This window comes from Cuculus canorus, chromosome 3 (assembly GCF_017976375.1).
Source record: "Cuculus canorus isolate bCucCan1 chromosome 3, bCucCan1.pri, whole genome shotgun sequence".
In the NCBI taxonomy this organism is placed as follows: Eukaryota; Metazoa; Chordata; class Aves; order Cuculiformes; family Cuculidae; genus Cuculus; species Cuculus canorus.
Genome location: NC_071403.1, coordinates 21,319,316 through 21,333,507, shown reverse-complemented (window position 1 = coordinate 21,333,507; position 14,192 = coordinate 21,319,316). Strand labels below are relative to the sequence as shown.

Here is a 14,192-nt window from a genome sequence, read left to right as displayed (position 1 = left end):
TTTATGATAATGTTAATATTTCAAACTATAGAAAGATGCTAAACATCGAGTAGTCTGGTCAAAATTCACAGGTAAGTGGAGGGGAGCACTGGAGACTCATTGGGAGCACAGCCCTGCAAGACCTACAGCACCATGATCACCACTTCAGTAACTGCATGTAAAGCTGAGCTTACCTACATCAGACATACTAGATTCGGGTATGAATGTTGCAAAACTGGAACCAATGGGGAGGAGGTAATTTCGGCAGGGTTGTGCATTGTGGAGGATACTGGGATGGAGAATGGAAAGGTCAAGGCTGGTGAAAAGAAGGGAGGAGAAGTGACAGCAAGGATAAAAAGGGGTACGCATTGCTCACCCACCACCAAAATCAGGGTAATAACCCAAGCTGTTCACACCAGAGCACATGAGTCAAACTTGCCACTGCAGCATGGGGATCCAGCTGCACCAGATCTGGTGGCTTTGATAGCCACCCATGTCTTCCTCAGAGCAATGTAGTGTGACCATGTCCTCTCACCTATGCAACACCAAAAAACAAGTGCTCATGCAAGCCAATGTGTGCGTGTGCTTACTGTAGTGGCTCTGTATACTATCCATTGAAAACTAAATGCTGTCTTCAGGGTTTCTGAAACAGCAAGCTGCAAAGTGGTGCTTTAGCACTGTTATTTCTGCCCCTGGATCTGTTGCTCTCCATCCCTTTTGCTGAAGAGCTTAGCACAATTGTCAGTGTAACCATGATGTTTTAACTCACTCAGCATTAGAAAGCAGATCTCCCCCTACATATCAGGGCAGCTTAACGTCCCTTCCCAGTGGACACTATCAGCCTGGAGGATTTCCTTCCCATGTAGGGGTCCTGGAGAAAACGGATGGAACAGGGGAGGTGCTGTCTCCCCGAAAGCCAAGATGCTATCAGCAGCCCATCAACACCTTCTCTCTGGAGGGGCAAGAGAGGCTTTAGCTCAGGGTGAGGTCAGGACTAAGACTCGCCTCCCTCAGTACACCCCAGCTCCCAGTCTTTACACTTTCAAAATGGGAGAAATTTGTTTTTTCATTGCGGAAATTCCTGGCTGCACTCTTCTCTAAACAAAATTATACAGTGATGCAGTTTGCTATAGGTGCACAGCTTCCTACAGACTCTTCCCATCCAGTTCATAAATGCTTCTGTCACGTTAGCAATGTTTAAGAAGAAAACTGAAAACAATTATACTCTAATCTGATATTCCAGTTATAAGTAACAGTACGCTATTAGTTGAACACTTTAGCGTGGGCTTATTAATTTATTTTCAACTGGTAGGACATCTTCTTAAGCCAAATTGGTGTACGCCCATTTTAAACTCATTTGTGAATCTCCGGGATGAGTTTTGCCATGGTGTAACTAACTCATTCAAAAATGCACCCTTTTGACTAACAATTGCAAACCTGGGCCCTGGGCCTGAATCACTCTGATCTGGAGTCAATGAAAGACCAGAAGCAGGCAGTTTTGCAGAGCTCTTTTAAAAGAAATCCACCCAGGATTACACTTTAGAGATAAGCTTTTCTGGTATAGATCTTGGCACATGCAAATGAGAAACAATAATTAGTGACTATCTTCAAACTATGCTTCCTCCCACAAGTAGCGGTATAATTATCATTCACAGATGATTACTCATTTTTCTCTACTTTCAATAAAAAAATTAGTAAATCTTAGGCAGTGGAAGCTCGTAAGATGCTGCTGAGCTTCAATATGATACAAACCACAACTCAATGCAGATTTCATCCTGTCTTTAGCCAGACATACATAAAATTCTCTGGGAAAGTGAAATATCCAGATTTCTTGTAAAAAAATAGAGTATACGCCTAGTTTGGGTGTAATCATCTGTAATAAATAATGATTTAAATTATAATTTGCTTTAAAGAGACTATTAAATTAAAACATAACTTTAAAACTCATCATCTTTTCTCATAATACTTTAGACCTTGAGTACCACATATTTTAAAAGGGCCTTTTGTTTTATACTACACAAAATACTCCCGTAAGGCTCAGGTCACTCCTTGTAGTACATACTCTTTCACCTTTTCGTGCACTAAGCTAAATTCCCAGATGTTTAACCTATGAACACTGGAGGCAGTATTTTCCCATACTGTGGAGCCAGGACACATGGGTAGCTGGATCTTGTAAACTTTTTTGGGGGTGAAATTTATAGTAATCAGTTGTACAGTCCTACACTGTCAAAACATGTAAGCACTGCCTTTCTCCCTATGCCTCTTCTTTCTCCAGAGATGAGTTATGAAGATAGAAACATTCCATTGTATGTCTGTGCATGACAGTGCAGTGGAGAAAAAGACGCCCACTTATTTTGGGGACTGCATTGGTGTAAGTGCTGAAATGAGCATCTTGGGCATCAGAAACATCTTACTACATTAGCACGGAGTGCTGAACGGGTTAATTCACCCAGCCAAGAAACAGTAAATTCTCAACCACGGAGTTCCTAGTCCCTGCAGCTGGACAGCCTTGTTATGTGTGTTAACCTGATTAGAGCGAGCTGACATGCGCTTCTCCGATACACGGGATATCTGCGTTAACAGAAGCATGCAAGTTAGTTTGATTGCCTCAAAGCAGCGTTTGGCTGCTCCAGAGCTGTGCTGAGCAGCAGATCTCATCTCAATGCAAAGAAGGGGCTCTTGGTCTCTGGTGATTTCCTAATGTAGTAGACAGCCAGATCCATAAGACATGTAAGCTACACACTTAACCTCTCATCTGGCAAGAAAAACAGTCTTGCACAGATCACTGACCCCTGCAACCTTCATGCTTATCAGCTACTCTCACACAGAGAGGTTATTCTCTGATTATTTATTTTTTTTTTTTAGAAAACTTATGTTTAAGATTTTCTTGAACTCCATATTTCTAAATGTTTTTCACCACTAAGGAAGAACTTTTCTCTGCATTTTTGGTCTGACCAGTCTTTGTGCATGCATCTTTACAAGACATTGTGCTACCAACATTCCCTCCCCTGTGTTTTTCGTTAAATTTTTAAAGCTTTAAATTTTTTTACCTATATTGTTTCATATGGTTGACCATTGCACTGATCCCGGCTATGGATTTTTAAAGATGACAAACACAAAACCTGTAAAATTTAAATATCTGGTGGCAGACCCAAATCTCTGGTTGTGGAATAGGTGGCTGTCCCAAGCGAAGACATTTAACCCAGATCTTGTGCTGCTGCATTAATGACAGCTGGTTTTGGACTGGCTATTTTGCCCTGTCTTTCTCTTTTGTTTTGCTGAATGGTTCAGCAAGACACACACAGGCACAAAACAAAGAGCACAGATGCTGAGTATCGGTGGATCCATGTGGCCCTCCATAATCCTTCCTCCTACTGCTGAAACTTCCATTCAGACTATTTATTCATTGACTGTATGACTAAGACCTGCAATCAGATAAAATACAGGTGGGAGGACAGCTTGGATAATGAGATGCCATATCAGACATTGGCAGTTAAGCTCTGCCATCACTCCCTGTAATCCTTAAGGAGGGGAAGGCAGTGGAGTGTGCCATTTCCAGCACTTATAGCCCTGCTTAAAAGAACAATGCTTGGAATGATGCTTGACTGATAAGTGGCCCAGAGACAGATACTGAGGAAAATGGTTAGTAAGGTTTAACTGTAAAGTGAAGCCAACAGTATCCCGGGCTGCATCAAATGAAGCGTAGCCAGCGGGTTGAGGGAGGGGATTCTGCCCCTCTGTTCCTCTCTTGTGAGACCTCATCTGGAGTACTGTGTTCAGTTCTGGAATCCTCAATATAAGAAGGATTTGGAGCTGTTGGAACGGGTCCAGAGGAGGCTACAAAGATGATCCAAGGGCTGGAGCACCTCCTACACGAGGATGAGCTGAGAGAACTGGGGCTGTTCAGCCTGGAGAAGAGAAGGCTCCAAGGAGATCTTATAGCGACTTTCCAGTACCTGAAAGGGGCCTATGGGAAAGCTGGAGGAGACCTTATAGCAACCTTTGATTACCTGAAGGGGCTACAAGAAAGTTGGGGAGGGACTGTTTACAAAAACATGTAGTGACAGGACGAGGGGGAACAGCTATGAACTGGAGAGGGGCAGATTTAGACTAGACATATGGAGGAAATTCTTCACAATGAGGGTGATGAGGCACTGGCGCATGTTGTCCAGGGAAGCTGTGGCTGCCCCATCCCTGGAGGTGTTCAAGGCCAGCTTGGATGGGGCCTTGAGCAACCTGGTCTGGTGGGATGTCCCTGCCCATGGCAGAGCATTCTATGGCTCTATGGTTTCTTCTCCCAGTGGTGCGTGAATAGTCCTGAGCAGGTGAGACCATCCCCAGTGCAGGGTCTGCCTGCAAACATATCACTTGGTGAGCTAAGCAGCAGCTGAGATGCATATCCATCCATAACAAGTCCCAGCAACATTTTCCAAAGCAAAATTCTAACTGTAGAGGCTATGCTCTCATGACACTGGAAGACCAGAAGTTAAGAAGATCCACGTTTCTTAGCTGGGAATAGCATAGACAGCATCTTGGTATCTGAAGGAAATAGAGAACGACACAACAAGGTGCTGGAGCACTTGGGAGTAAAGAAGTTCACTCTACGATCTTCTGAAAAAAAATCTCTTGCTTTGAGAAATAGATCCAGGGAAAAAATGATTTCAGTGTCCCTTGGCCACTAACAGTTTAATGTCTCTAAGAAATCTTTGTTTCCCCTTCTGTTTGGGCTTATGAAAAGAAAATCTATTATTCAAAACTAATATTCATTAATGTTTACTCTTTTTTTAAAAAAATTTCTTGACTTCCCCAGAGATTGAAATTGGGTGGAGAATGAAAGAACTACCCATAGAACTTCATGAATGGTAACTTTTAAAATAATAGGAGTTATTTGGAGGAATAGTATTTTCTGAACTAATATAATGGTTTTTTTGTTTTGCAACTAGAAACCAAACTGCCTCATTGCAACTGTATTCTCCTTTTGGAACAGAAGTCATGCAGGTCTTGTAAAATTGTTGTAAATAAAGACAGTTTTGCTGGAGAAAAATCCCATGTGGGAAAAGTATTTTCAAAAATATTCTTCATAGGAAAGAAACATCGCACAGGCCAGGATGGAAGGGACCGTGAAAGGTCATCCAGTCCAACTTTTCATGGGAAAGAGAGCCTAGATAAGAATCTGTTTCATTTGCCGCTATAAAAGCAGCTCATTGGAACATGTTAAAAATTCCCCTGATGAATAAGAGGATGACGTCTAATGTAGCCAGAAAAAGTTGCTGAAGGAACAGTTGGGGTTTCTCCTCTGCTAGCAATCCTTATTTTTATTCTCTTTGAGTTGAAGATCCCAATGTTGTTGCAAGCCTAACACTTCACATTCTGCACACAGGCCCTGCAGGAGGCACAGTCCAATTCCTCACTTAATAACACCCTTGGGGCGGGGAAATGCAGTTTGCAAATTGGTGACTATGTAAAGATAAGGGGATTGACTTGTCCTACAGCCCCTGATGCCTGAATGCTGAGTTGGCACTAGAAACTCAGCAGCACTGTAACCTGCTGATGAACGGGGTTTATCTCTAGACACATACCTGAAACCCTATTTTATCTTCATTGTTTTATGGCCTAAAGGGAACCTATACACTTTTCTAAGACTGCACTTCATAGGGAAAACTCTTTCCCTATGGTTAACAATTATTGCTCAGCCACCTCTCCTGTCTCACCTGTGGTTTTAAAGACCCTTGTTGTCATCAGTCAGACTCTCAATCTTCTCTTTCCTATTTCCTAGTCTGAGCCTCTACTCTCATCCTCACACATAGGAACCGTGCTGTTGTTCCTCAAACAGAGGAAAAAACCCATTATGCGGGTGCTACATTATTAAAGGTGCTTAGGCCACTTAACTCCCACCAAAAAGAAACCCTGGTACATAAAATCCCTAACTCCCATATAAAAACAGTGAAACGTTAGCTCTGAGGTGCATAAATCCTTTCTGAATATGGATATGGGGCTCCTAAATCACTTGGCTACTTTATGTTTTCTTTCTGAGGAGTGTTTCAGGCTTGGAGCCCCACAGTGTAGCACAGCCTGGCAGGGTCAGGAAACTACTGACAGAAATCTATTACGCTATGGTCTACTATAGTTTTGTTACATTACATTTAAACCCCCAACTAGAAAGGGAAGCATCTACTCTTCAAGGTCTCCCAAATGCATCCAGAAAAAATCTAAGAAAAATCTGCACTGAATTTTTACCTGTGAATGCATTTTCCATCTCAGTCTAACATCTTGCTGCTTAGAGACGTGCCAAAGACACACAAATATTTACTGATGAACATAATTTATTCAGCTCTGGGGAAATGCTGCTTATTTATATGGAGACTATCACTTTATACAAGCCAAATGTTACAGTACATGCATTGTTTTTCAAGTCAATATTTGTTTCTTGCTGCTATTCTGTATCAGGAGACTGATGTTGATGGGGTTTATTTAATCTCCACATGACCTGGTTCCATACACAACAGCCCTGCAATTCATAAAGGGTCCAAATGAAGAAATTTGACAGACTAAAACCTAATAGTGTATTAAGGACCTTGAAGCTTGATCAGAGACCCTTTGAAATCAATGGAGATATTTCCACTGTGAGCAAAAGATCTCAGATTAAGCCTTAGTGAATATATGCCCAATTTCTTGCTGATAAAATAAAGCAGATGACTCATACAATAGCTCTAGACTCACTTTGAAAGGAAAATTTTGTATGACTGAACAAATAGTTTTATTATAGCAGAAGGTGCTGTGGGTCCTTACTCATGCTGAAAAACGTCTCTTGTTGGTGAAAAGTGCTGGGCTGGTGGCATGCGGCTGCTGCTGGGGACTGTGAGCGTGGGACTGCCATCTGGCCAGTGTCCTTGCTGCAAGCACAGGAGAAATGAATTACTGACAGCCAACATGGTGTACAACACCCTAAAGGACAAGGACAGGCTCCTGTTTAGTATGAGAAAACACTTCCTGCAGAAGTCCTGGGTGCAAATCCCACTGATGAAGAGATGTTCAGATATCTGACCTCTGACTTCCGAGGTGGCTTGATGCACACTCAGTTTGCCACGGGAATTCTCAGAGGTTCCAAGAACACTGCAGTAGATCTGAGGTATGAGTTTGTATTTGAACTGGATGCACGCTACCATTGCAGTCTTAAGGTGAATGCTTGTGGGTTTCAGGCCCTGTGCTGTGATTTCAACAAAAATATCAAGCTAAATCCTGTCCATAGCTCCTGAAAAATCACATGACAAAGAGAATTACTGCTTTTATTGCTGGAACTTTGCTGCTGGTAGTGGAAGCCATGGGAACTGATAGATCAATGCCAGACAGTCACTGAGCTGACAGCACATATGGACATTTTTTTGGTTACCCATATAATAATACAGCCACTGTTGTGATACTGCAATTACATTCCTCAGGGCCTCAGTGACAACTATTTCTAGCTGTAGTTTTCATATGAAGGCATATTTTTTCTCTGAGACCCTTATTATACCTACAACCAAACTAAAATGTTTATTTTTCTCCATTGCCTGGGATAACTAAATCATATCTTTACTTTCTGAGACTTTTATTTGTGCCTAAGCTCACACAACTGGCACTGTAACCACATGTCTGGAGCAATTACCATGTAAATACAAGATAAGCAAAATATATCATGTAAACAATTGAATATCAAGCATTTTAGACATGTCATTTTATGAATTAGTGGTAATTAGCTGTCAAAACTCACAAGCACAATATAATTTACCCACAAATACAATGTAAATACAGAGTAATTACAAAAGTTCATCCACTATAAAGATTGAGCTGTCTTTTAACAGGTGTAATAAAATATGATGAATCAAACTCTGCTGGAAGTAATGCATATTAAGATAGCAGGATTTGGTGTGCATGTTGGAGAAAGGACAGAATATGACGGGAACTCTCAGCAGAGTGCCACTGGAAGTAACCTGCTTTTCAGCTATTTACTACACGTGATATTTCTATTTTCCCTTTTTGTAGTAAATTACTTGTACTCAATATAGAAGAATGTGTTCACACTAATAAATCCTATGACAACTAGCACATCTTATGCTTCTGTTAGCCAGAGAATAGCTTATGTGAACATCTGTCCTACCCTTGGCTGGGTTTTGCTGCAGCAGCTAATGCTCATAACAAATAATGAGTATTAATATTGCGCTAACAAGGGAAGGGTCATGGAAAAAAAACCCAAATCAACCAGAATGCCTCCCCTGCTCCACCCAGATGCCTGTCTTAGAGCAGAAGACTGATTTTAAGGGCATGATACATTCCATATCTGCTGTGTGCATTTCAAATAGATTTTTCTCATTAAGATCAATATCAATTTCTGGAATAAAACAGAGTACTTAATCATCAGCACAAGAAAAGCCTTGATTTACCGTGCCTCAGAAAATGAAGGTGACAGTGAGGGGGTAGAAGATGGAGAGTGTCTGCCTCTTTTGCTTTATTAGACATCTACTTCAGGAAGCTTGGATAGATACAGACTTGGGTAGAACTTAATGTAGGATCAGAGGTGAATATAACAAAGCTCCATTGAATTCAAACAGTGCACATTCACCAGTTCATACGTGGAATAAAAATGAGCATGTGCTTATGTATGCATGTTTGCAAAAAAATTACCGTGAAATTCTATAACAAGTATGCTATTCCTTAAATACTTATTGCAAGTCTCAGGATTTTTGATCTGTAATCATAAACACCACAACTGTGCTGACTCACCTACCCACAAGATGATAAAAGGAAAAAAACTGACATTGAGTGACCCCTGCTCACCCCAGCAAGGGCTGAAAAATGCTTATGCGGCATTTGAGGCTTCTCTGTCCCACATGGGGAGACTTCCTATCTTCCTTTCCAGATCCCACCAGCTATGCAGCTGACACCCAGCCCAGCAATGCTTGCAGTGAGAGATGATGGGCAGCATTCACACAGACACCACCACTAATCCTTTTTGGACAGGCTGCCGGGCATGACACCCCTCCTGCTCCATCAAACGGGGACATTCCTCATACACAGGCAACACTTCTCTATCTCCAAAGGAGCACATACCTACATGAGTGACATAACTGAATTTCTGAATGTGATGGCCCTGAAAACCTATCAAACTGAGTAATTTTTTCTCTGTCAAAACTTGTGCAAGGTAAGAATTCCTTATTCACAATAGTGGAGTCTCTATGACCCAAGCAGAACTTGGAGTAATAAAAGGAGCTGCTGTGGTTCAGAGTCACTCCTACACAAATTTATTTTCAGGCTGACGTGGTACCACCATGATGAGGAATTTAGAATTCAGAAATCAACAGATCCAATGGAATAGTTTAGGAAATAAACAGAAATATTTGTCCCCAAGCAGAAATCCTCTTTGATGACAGTTTTAACTAAAGGTATAGAATAACTGAATCTCAAGAATGTATGTGTGAGTTCTTTTCCTAAATTAATAATCAGACAGGTAGTGCAAGGTGAGAGAAACCTTTGTGGAAAATATATGGCCTCACAGATAAAAGGAGATTTTCCTTCATACCTGTTTACCTGCCTCTGTCATCTTTATAAGTAGGTTGTCTGCACTTGCTCTCTTCAGACAAAGAAATCTTGAGCTGGATTGAGCAAGGCATATTTTCTTGTAGGTTGTAAAGAACACAGCAGTCAGTCAGTCTGGGCATCAGGACAGGGTAACAGATGATCATGTCTGGCACTCCGATGTAATTTCCTAGGATGTCCAAACCACCACTAAGTTGTGTACACAGGTTCAGGGGGCAGTTGAGAAAAGCGTCTTCTGGTGCCCTACAAGGAGCAGAAGAGCTTCTCAACAATTCAACACCAGTGAGGTGAAAAACTGCTCTGGGAGTTTTTCAGATGCTTCTTCTATAGATGGAGAAGCTGAGGGGCAGAGAGGTGAAGTGTCTTCTCCAGTCATACAAAGAGATCCTGGAAGAGCTGGGGTTGAAGGCCACGCTTTCATCATCCATTGTTCCACCTACTCTTCATAATCATGTACACTCAGGAATTCTGCCCAGAGTTACAGCATCAGGTATGCAAAGTACAATTTTGATCCGAATATTAAAGCCACTGGATTCAAAATGGAGCAAGCTTTATAGATGGGCATGCAGAATAGTTCTTACCATTACTGTTTGGTGGGAATCTTCCTACTAACCTTTAACAAGCTCTGTTTTAAGCTTCTAGTCTAAACTTGCTGTGTAGGCTCCTTCTATAGTCAAAGACAAGATGAAGATATCTCTGGAGGGCAATTTATCCTTCCTGCCTTAAACTCCGTTTCAGGATTAGCTGAGCCACCTGCTTGAGATGCCTATCCCTCTCTATTGCTTGCAGGTACATAGATTAGCATTTCCAATAAGACTCTTAACATTAAGGTGGCAAATGTGTGATGAGATGAATTCCAGCTTCTTGGTACACTCAGAGGAGGTTTGGTCTGCCTGACAAACAGTTGGTGAATGTATGGCAAAGTATGAGCACCCCACTTCAGTCCTGTGGAGTGACACATCACTGAAACCATTGCAATCCAACACTTCCAGATATTCATACACCCTTTGTGTTTAGCTCAGTATCTTCACAATTGGCCTCATTTCTTCCTGGACTTCGCTACTGCACCTCTTGAAATGAATGAGAGGCTTGCTCTCCCACCACACACCCAGAATATAAATAACTTGGAGAATCCTGAAATGAAGTGTCTGCATCTTTACACGCCTAGGCCTCTTAGACTGCCTTATGGTCAGAACCTACAAGAACATGTGCAGAAAAATCCAATGTAATCAGACAAAATATTGCTCATAATACAAAGCACTTCGAGCTGAATAATCTCTTTTATTTCAGCTTGACTCGTTTCTTTCTCTGCTGCTCTAGGAAGGATAGACCCCAGCAGTTTCAAATTGCTCCTTTCGGTCACTTCTGATCTAAGCAAGTGCTTGTACCATGCAGGAGAAGCAAAACGTTCTTCCCCTGATAGCAAAACCAAAGGAGCTGACATTCTTGCTCAGACTTGCAAAAAGCCACATGAAGGCTGAAACATGGGAATTTTCATCCCAGAGGAAAATATAAGTAGCTGCAAAGGGTGAGAATTGACAGACAGGAAATCAGATTTGCCCATAGCAATAATTTTCTTAATCAGGTGTTGACTCTTGTCCTGTAATGACACCACCACTTTGGACAACACAGCATGGAAATTGCTAGAGAGTCATCCAGAAAGTGGAAAAATGAAACTATTTTTTCATCCTATATACCTGTTTTCTGTCAATATGCCAGAACCATCACTCCCACCACTAAATCCCAGTACTGAGGCACACAATGAAAGATTTGTACTGGAAGCATCCAAGACCATCTTTTTGCATTGCTTTTCTTTTCTCTTCATTTTTTATTTTTTTACTACAAACGTTATATATCCATTTCTCTGTTCTGTGTAGAAGTGGATTGCACTTATGAAATACAGCATTAAATGCTGCTTGTAAGTACTGCTGTGTTGTGACATTACAAGGAAAAGCTCTTGGAAACTTTGACTTCCAAAATGAAGCTTTTGGTTGTATTCTAGCACTATCACTTTTGCCAGCTTTGTTACTGAAGACTACTGGCAGCCAAGGAAACATCTACAGTTATGGAATTCAAAACATTTTTCCTCTGTCAGTTCTCATCAGGGATGAATTAAATTTCCATATATCCTCAAATGTATTGGTTTCATATATTCATACCCACTAACTGCCAGAGTGTACTTAGCTCCTTACATGATGTCTCATGGGAGTGCATTATTCTGACCATTACTACCAATGTGAAAAACAAATTTGAAAAACTATCTAGTTTTCAGGGTGTAGTAGCTCCATAACCTCACTACAAATACTTGGCATCCTCCACATTGGTATACCAATTATTGACAATCTGATTTTGACTGAAGATCAGACTCCAGAAAGCAGATAAAATTTTCATCCCCTACCCAGGTTAAGCTCTCTAATATATTATTCTTAATTTACACTTTACATGCCATCCATAATAATGCTAGCAGGAATTAAGACCCTACCACGCTCTCTACTGGCAATGAATAACCAAACCTGGAAGTGAGCAAATACACTTCTTACAGCAGCTAATATTGAATTTTACTGATGCAAAAATCCTTTTATTGTTCTAAAGCAGGGGATGTTGTAGAATTTTCTAGCTGCTGCCCCTATAGTCCTGTCAGCCCAGCACTGTGCCCATGCTGAAATGCTCATTGCTTCATTTTGTACTGCTGCAGTATGGCCAAAATCACAGCCTCCAAATGCAATGACTGCAGGGAAAGTTGTAGTGACAACTGCCCACTGCAGTGGGGGGCTAAAATATTTGTTCAAAACCTCCTTGAAAGGGCTGCAAAATGCAGAGAAGAAGTACCTACCTTCAGTTTGTAGTCATTCCACTAATTGCTATTTACTTTCTTTTCACAGTTCTACATTCACTCTGTCCCGTTTCATGGTGAAGTCACACAGTAGACAACAAATAGTTTTTGAATTATGCCTGTCATCTAAGGCTAACTACAGGACATGCCCTCATAACAATGACTGTAATTCACGGCTAATGCAAAGTAAGTGCTTTAAAGTGTTTCATATGTTAATTACGGTCATCTTAAGTGAAAAAAAAAACCCCACCAGCTACCAGATGTTCAGCAGCACGCTCTGCACTGATTGAAAGGCACAAGTAGGATCCCTGCTTTCCTGCAGAGTGGCTGTGGGGCGGGTCTTGGTGAGCTCTCCTTTAGACACCGTAGGGATACAAACCTTTCAACTTGGCCCAAGTGAGAGCAGCCACAATGCAAATAAATGTGTTACAGGGTGTTTTCCATACCACTATACTGACCACTGGGCTGGGACACCGTAAAAGTTCTTTGGAAATACTTTATAGGAGAGTTTTTGTCTCCTTGTTGGGCATCAATAGTACTAGACTTGCAATACATTCCTGGGTATATGCATTCCTATTTCCCTCATCTGTACCCTTCGTCCAAAGCTTGCTCATGTCTTGCATTATTGCAACCCACCACATTTGTATTGTGGAGCTGAGCTGGGACACCAGAGAGCGTGCCGGATGCTCCGGGCCCTCATACAGGCTACATGCAGGGTGGGAGAGACAGGGGCTCCTGAGGCAGTATTAGGGGCAGCAGTGCCCAGACAATTCTGCTGGTAAACCCCTTCTCCCTGTTCATGCTCCAAACCCACGGGAATCCTGGCTGGTGTTTGCAGGAGTGCCCTTTCCCTGCTGGGGCTCGGAGGCCCTGGGCTGGGAATCAAAGAGGAAAGAGATTGTGTGAACAACCTGGGCAGGAATGGGAAGAGCTAACACATTTTTAAATGGCCTTGCTCAAACGGACCATCCTCAGCACATCTGCCTCACAGCTCAGGGCACTCTGTTTGCTCTGTCAGGCTGAGGACTCTCCCACTAGGTCCAAGGTGCAGCTGCCTTCTGCTTGGAGCTTGTTCTAGCCTCGCACCACCCAAACACTCTCAGGAAGCAGATGGGAAGTTTAGAGGCAGACTTTTATTGCTATGTAGTGGCTGTCCCCTGGTGTCCCTTGTCTTCAGCTGCAGCGTCCTTGGTGGCACTGCGTAATGTCTCAGCTGCTCTTTTTCTCAACGCACCTTGGAACCTCCTGAAAAATCATTTCAAGTGATCCCTCACATGGCATTACAAACTTGCAGGTGCCTAATCTGAATTTTATACTTGGAGAAGCAGGTTGGACTCGACGATCTCTGGAGGCTTCAGCTATGTGATGCATGAAGCAATGGTTACAGCCACTGTAGCATACATTACAAGAAAATCCATGAGTGAACCAATCACTTCAACCTATCCAAGTTTAAAAACAAAATCCTTGTCTACCTAGGAAAGTTTTTTAGAAAAAAAATGAACAACTTTAAGCTGGAAACAGCATCAGCACCACACCTCATTTGGGCAGTCAGCTAACATAACAGCAGCTTTTTTGAGATAAGCATAAGGCAGGTCTGTTCCCTTCACCCCAACACCCGTTTTGCCACAGCGAGGTGCCACATGCTGCGGCACAAGAGCTGATCTGACTAAAGAAAGGCTGGGAGGCATGGACTGGACCCTATGATGCCTCAGCCGCTGTGAGAAGCTAGGTCCCACTGTCCAGTGGGCTCAGGTGGACCAGCGAGTCACTGCTCTCCTGCTAAGCACTATCAAGGGACACAGTGAAT

At 42.2% G+C, this 14,192-nt stretch overlaps 1 protein-coding gene across 7 annotated transcripts in view; it reads right to left on the bottom strand.

The window, feature by feature from the left end:
* Positions 1–14,192, bottom strand: part of HTR1E (5-hydroxytryptamine receptor 1E) — a 42,180-nt gene that overhangs the window by 10,131 nt on the left and 17,857 nt on the right. For 3 of the 7 annotated variants that reach the window (XM_054062775.1, XM_054062781.1, XM_054062776.1), the window contains one exon: positions 6,769–6,872. The exons of 2 other annotated variants lie outside the window; for them this stretch is intronic. The gene's annotated coding sequence lies outside the window, so the exon portion shown is untranslated. Of the gene's footprint in view, positions 1–6,165; positions 14,167–14,192 lie in introns of those variants that run through there. 2 more of the 7 variants (XM_054062780.1, XR_008449140.1) reach the window with 2 other exon arrangements.